Raw genomic sequence first — 6,000 nt, 5'->3', positions numbered from 1 at the left:
GTTTTATGAGATTCTAATTTCACCGGGTATCCTGTATTTTTATTTCCCAAATCGGGCAATCCTACCTGGCTTGCCATGTGCTATCCCTCGTAACCCCTAAAACACACACGCGCGCACACACACACACACACACACACACACACACAGGGAGTACCATGCTAATTTGACAAATAAGGAAGCTGTGGCTTAGAGAGAGACAATAAGATCCTCTGGGTTACAGCTGGTACGGGGTAGAGTCAGAATCCGAAACTAGGTCCGTCCAAACACAAAGGCCCTGTTTTCGGGCTTCTTGGGAAAAGCAGCGATTGCTATGGCTGTTTTGTTCAGATCTACAGCAAGAGTGTTAGAGTGTTACCGCGGTGAGATTAATAGACACAGCTCTTTGCCATGCTGAACCCTGGTGCTGTCCGCCCCTTCTCATCTGGTGGGTGTTATTCGGCCCTCAAGGCTCAGCCCAGAGGTCACCTTCCTGAGGAAGCTTCCCTGGCCATCCTGGGGAGAGCTGACCGCTCTGTGCCTTCATTGCGACACTTGCCCGGTGTCCGAGGACCTTCTCAAGGGCCGTCTCCCTCAGAAGACCGGCAGGGGCCTGTGTCATTTTCTGAGTGCCCAGCATGGGGGTGGAGCCGCAGGACACGCTCAGGGAGTGCCTGAGGGATGAAGTACAGCTTCTGGGCATCAGATTTCGACACAGTCCACTCGATCATGTGTGCGGTTGCCGACTGGGAACCAATGGTTCTCCTGGGTCTCTGTGAAAAATGCCATCAGAGGACGGACACCAGAAGCTATGGCAAGAAAGCCATCACCTCGGGGCGCCTGGGTGGCTCAGTCGATTAAGCGTCCGACTTCAGCTCGCGTCATGATCTCTCGGTTTGTGAGTTCGACTCCTGTGCTGGGCTCTGTGCTGACAGCTCAGAGCCTGGAGCCTGCTTGGGATTCTGTGTCTCCCCCTCTCTGTCCCTCCCCTGCTCACGCTCTGTCTCTCTCTCTCTCTCTCTCAAAAATAATAAGCATTTAAAAAATTAAAGAAAAAAGCCATCATCTCTTACTGTTTAACTTGGGAATAATCCTACCAGTCACATTTCTTTTCACAGTCCCTTTTCCCTGTGCCCTTTGACATTCGTGTAACTCGTGTTATTGCACAACCAACCTGGATTACCTGAGAATGAATCAGTCTTAGTTAACATTCAAAAATATACGGAAGGGAAGGAGGGAGAGGAAGAAAATTCGAGCCTCACCTTTCCAGCTCAGCAAAGTTCAAGCCAGTCGTTTTTAAAAGTCAATTTTATGTGAAAAATGAGGTCATTTTATGTGCTAAAGATACATGTGCTTGGCATGGAAAGATGTTATTCCTTGAAGTATTTCCTTGAATATATTCCAGAGACTTTTTCTTTTTTTTTTTTTCCAGTCATCTAAAAGTGGATGAAAGTTCTAGTGAACACAGGGTTTCTCTATGTGTTTCCTCCTCTGTGCACAGAGCTCGTGATTTCCAAGGGCACCCAATACGATTACTGAAAAGAAATACGGTACCCTTGTCCCTTGGCTGACCTGGTCAGCATCCTGAACTGAGACTCACTTCTGTGCCAGTAAAGCACCATGTCGCTGAGAACAGAAATACACCCGTTCCCTCTGGCTTTGGTTGTCCTCGCACATCCATGCACACATCCATGCTCTTTTGTTGAAATAGTCCAGATAAGAATAATTATGGGCCAAGGCCCTTTCCAAAATGACATGTAAACGCTACAAAAAGGTAGCTGTTTAAGCTAGTCAGTGTTTTAGGAATGATTGACAAACTCGTATTTTGCTAATTTTTTTAAATGTTTATTTCTAAGAAACAGAAGAGACAGAGTGTGAGTGGGGGAGGGGCAGAGAGAGAGGGAGACACCGAATCGGAAGCGGCTCCAGGCTCTGAGCTGTCAACACAGAGCCCCGTGTGGGACCCGAACTCACGAACCGTGAGATCATGACCTGAGCCAAAGTCAGACGCTTAACCGACTGAGCCACCCAGGCGCCCCAGATTTTGATTTCTATTGAGACAAATAGACCTAAGGGGCGAATGTTCTTTGGCGGGAATGATCCTCTCAGAAGAACAGCCGAGTTGTTCTTTCACGATGAGGAACTGACGGATGCAGCCTGGTGGGCCACTCAGTGCACTGAACAAAACTCTAAGTCAGAAGGGAGTCTACCTAATGGTGGAGTCCCAAACACCACAACCACGCAGTGTGGACGGTGTCTTGGGAGACAGACACAAGTGCGTATCCGCGAGGCTGGGCCAAGGCAGGCCCGCTGCTGGCTGTTCCTCAGCATGCGGGGGACACACACAGCGGACAGAACAGCAGCTCTGGAGTCAGACTGCCGGACTCTGCCTGCGGCCCTACTGCTCCCCGACCTTGGACAAGGTGCTTCTGTCTGAGCCTCACCTTCCTGGTCTGTGAAATGGGAATGGGAAACGTGTCTACCCCATGGGTTCTCAGGGGGGTTAGTGAGACTGTGGGCGAGTGGCCGAGTCCAGGGCTAGCACCTTGCGGCCACAGGACATCCGTTCCTCTGGCCCGTCCTCCTTGCCCGTCGGCATGGCTGAAATCAGCGGGACAGGAAGGTGGCGCTTCAGACCTCAGCTTCCTCCAGACAGATTTTCATGAACGATGCACGTCGTACGAAAGAGGAGCGGGATTTACATAGGGAGAGATGGCAGGGACTTGGGGTTTCAATGCCTCTCTCCTTCCCCTTCCCTGCTCTTGGCCCCCTTCCCACCTTACACCCTTGAGGGAAGCAAAAACGAACGCACAAAAAACGAGGCCAGGCAAATGCACCTCATAAGACTTTGGCCCCCAACCGCCCGCAGACCGCAGCGGGCTGGGCCGGCCCTTGTGGAAGGTCCCCTCCATGTGGCCAGAGGCAGGCCAACGGTCTCCGAGCAAAGGAGCCCTCACGTCCCCTCCCTCCCAAAGCCCAAACCCAGGGTCCTCTGGATCAGAACACTGCAAGAACACAGAAAAGGGAGGGCGGGGAGAACTGGCAAGTCAGCAAAGAAGCCACACGTTCTAAAGAGCATGTGGCCCTACCTAGCACTCGGCTGCTCCGGGCTCTTTCAGGAGGTGAGCGCGAGCCCCGGGACTCTCAGGCTAGGTGAGCCCCATCATCCGAGGGACAGAGAGTCAGAAGACTCGAGAGAACCCACCACACCTGGCTCAGAAGGTTCTCTCGCTCAACACATTCAACATTTAGTTTACTGAGTCCCTAGCGTGTGGCAAGCATGCGTTCCAAATGCATAAACCCCACACACCCCAGTGTAGAAGCCAGTTTCAAAGTCAAAGAGGACACAAGCCCTTGACCCCACGCCTTTCAAACCTGCCCTCTACTCTCTCTGAGCTTAACTCCTTCCCTTGTCAAAGGCTTTTTGCCCTTTGTCCCCGACCTGTGCTGAGGCCAGGGTGTGAAGGAGGGAGGAGAAGGGGCACAAGGGAGGTTCGAGCTTTCGAAGCTAGCAAGCATCAGGCATCGAGATGGACCTTTTTGGCTGGTTGCCCTGGTTTCTTTCTTTTTTCTTTTCTAATATTTTTTTTTTTTTTTGAGAGAAAGAAAGAGCACAAGCAGGGCAGGGGCAGAGAGAGAGGGAGACACAGAATCCGAAGCAGGCTCCAGGCTCTGAGCCGTCAGCACAGAGCCCGACGCGGGGCTCGAACTCACAGACCGCGAGATCATGACCTGAGCCAAAGTTGGACGGAGCCACCCAGGCACCCCGGTTTCACTTTCTTTACCACAGAGCTCAGAGCAGGGTGTCCCAGCAGGGGTGGGGGTGGGGTGGGGAACGGGACTGGGTCTCACAAAGCCTCTTTAGATTTATAACTTCAGGCACAAAAGCCTCAGTTCTTCTCCCTGGGTCCCCAGTCCTCATGGACTTCTCACTGCGGTCACTGGCCTGAAGGACAAAATCGGCACTTGCTGTGGACTGGGGAGAAAGTGGACAGCCTTGCAGATGAACAGCCTGCACTTGTTTGCCTTGGGAAATGATTTGCCTGCTTCACGTCACAAGCAGGAAGATGTTAGCACAGGACTGGCGGAGAGCAACAGTAATCCGCTCAAGTGTGGTGAGCGGAGGTGAGGCCAAGTGCTGGAGACAATGCAAAGAGGCCCGACCAGATGTTTCCTTTCCAGGCCAATCCAGATCATCGGTTATGCCAGTGCGGGTCCCAAAATGCAGCCGGAGGCACAGTGGAGAGAAAGCTGGGCCCAGGCCCGTCTGAATCGCAGCAGGACTTGGTTTGTCCAGCTGTTCCTTTAAATTGCCATTTTCTTATCCTCACCATTTCAAATTAAATCAGCTTACATTAACACGCTTATATTTTTTGCCTTTGAGGTTTTGAAACTGAACGAACTCAGTTGACCAGGACCCCTTTGTGCTTAAAAAAAACACCAGAGGATGGAATTCACAGGGGAAGAAAGACCCTCCGGATCTCATGATACAAGGGCTGTCTCCCTTGTTCTATCATGAAGATACTCGCTCAGGAGCTCTCTTTGTTTTCCAGAGGAGAAAGAGGTGAGAATCACACTGCTAGGCAGATTCAGAGATCGCACCAGACCCTGATGAAGTGTTGGGGGGGTGGGGGGGCTCGTGGGGTCTGGAGCCGATGGCCAAGAAAGAATTCTTCAATGTTTGTTTATTCTTGAGAGAGAGAGAGAGAGAGAGAGAGAGAGAGAGAGAGAGAGAGAGAGAGTTAGAGTATGAGCAGGGGAGGGGCAGAGAGCGAGGGAGACACAAAATCCCAAGCAGGCTCCAGGCTCAGAGTGGTCGACACAGAGCCCGACGCGGGGCTCGAACTCACCAACCGAAAGATTGTGACCCAAGCTGAAGTCGGACGCTTATGTGACTGAGCCACCCACAGGCACCCCAAGAAAGAATTCTTGAAGACGTCTTTGGTACAAAAGGGTGATTTTATTAAAGCTTGGGGTCAGGGCCTGTGGGCAGAAAGAGCTGCACTTCCAGTATTGGGGGTGACTGTTTTAGGGAGTCAGGGGAGATAGTCAGGAGGGAGTTTCCAAATAAACTTTCACAGGCTAAAGACTTACTGGCGGTCTAGCTGTGGCCAAGCTAAGGTTGTTTTCTCCTCTAGCAAAGCACTAACATTAAGACAGTAGGGAGTTCCTGGACTTTAGGCCATTGATGGGATTGCCTTTTCCTTGTAAACGGACAGACTCTTTTTTGTTTCTTGTCCTTTCCTGTTTTGGGGTAGGTGGGAGTGTCCAAGGAATATCACACAGGTCCCATCTGATCTGCGGGGCAGGAAGGGGGGTGCTAGCTTGTGCTTCGCCCCTCAGCCTGTCTCACGCTCCCTCATCAGACCCCAGGACTGAACTTCAGTCTAGCACTCTTGTTCTGTCCCCCAACACAACAAAGCCTTCTCATTGTCCACGGCTGGTGCCTGAAGCTACTCTAGGAGTCAGGACCTGAGCTTGGGCTTTAACTGGCTGGAAAAAAAAAAAAAAAAAGTTAGCAGTTTTCTGAAAGTTTCAGGTTTCGTTTCTTTTAAAAGACTATCTCTTGGGGCGCCTGGGTGGCGCAGTTGGTTAAGCGTCCGACTTCAGCCAGGTCACGATCTCGCGGTCCGTGAGTTCGAGCCCCGCGTCGGGCTCTGGGTTGATGGCTCGGAGCCTGGAGCCTGTTTCCGATTCTGTGTCTCCCTCTCTCTCTGCCCCTCCCCCGTTCATGCTCTGTCTCTCTCTGTCCCAAAAATAAATAAACGTTGAAAAAAAAAAAATTTAAAAGACTATCTCTTTAGTTTGTCTCGTTGGTAAATGCAAAGGCAACGGGTAGTTTTTGCCAGGCCCCGCTTCCTTGATGGGTAGTTTTTGCCAGGCCCCACTTCCTTGATGGTGTGGTAACTGTGACCGTTTTTTACGACCTAAGAGCCGTCTGTCGCCCTAACTGATGAGGGACCATAAGACAAGTTGACAGACTGCAACCCCCCCCCCCCCCAACCAGGCGGGATACATGTGATA

This window comes from Felis catus, chromosome D2 (assembly GCF_018350175.1).
Source record: "Felis catus isolate Fca126 chromosome D2, F.catus_Fca126_mat1.0, whole genome shotgun sequence".
NCBI classification, from domain to species: domain Eukaryota; kingdom Metazoa; phylum Chordata; class Mammalia; order Carnivora; family Felidae; genus Felis; species Felis catus.
Note: the sequence above shows the minus strand (reverse complement) of the source record.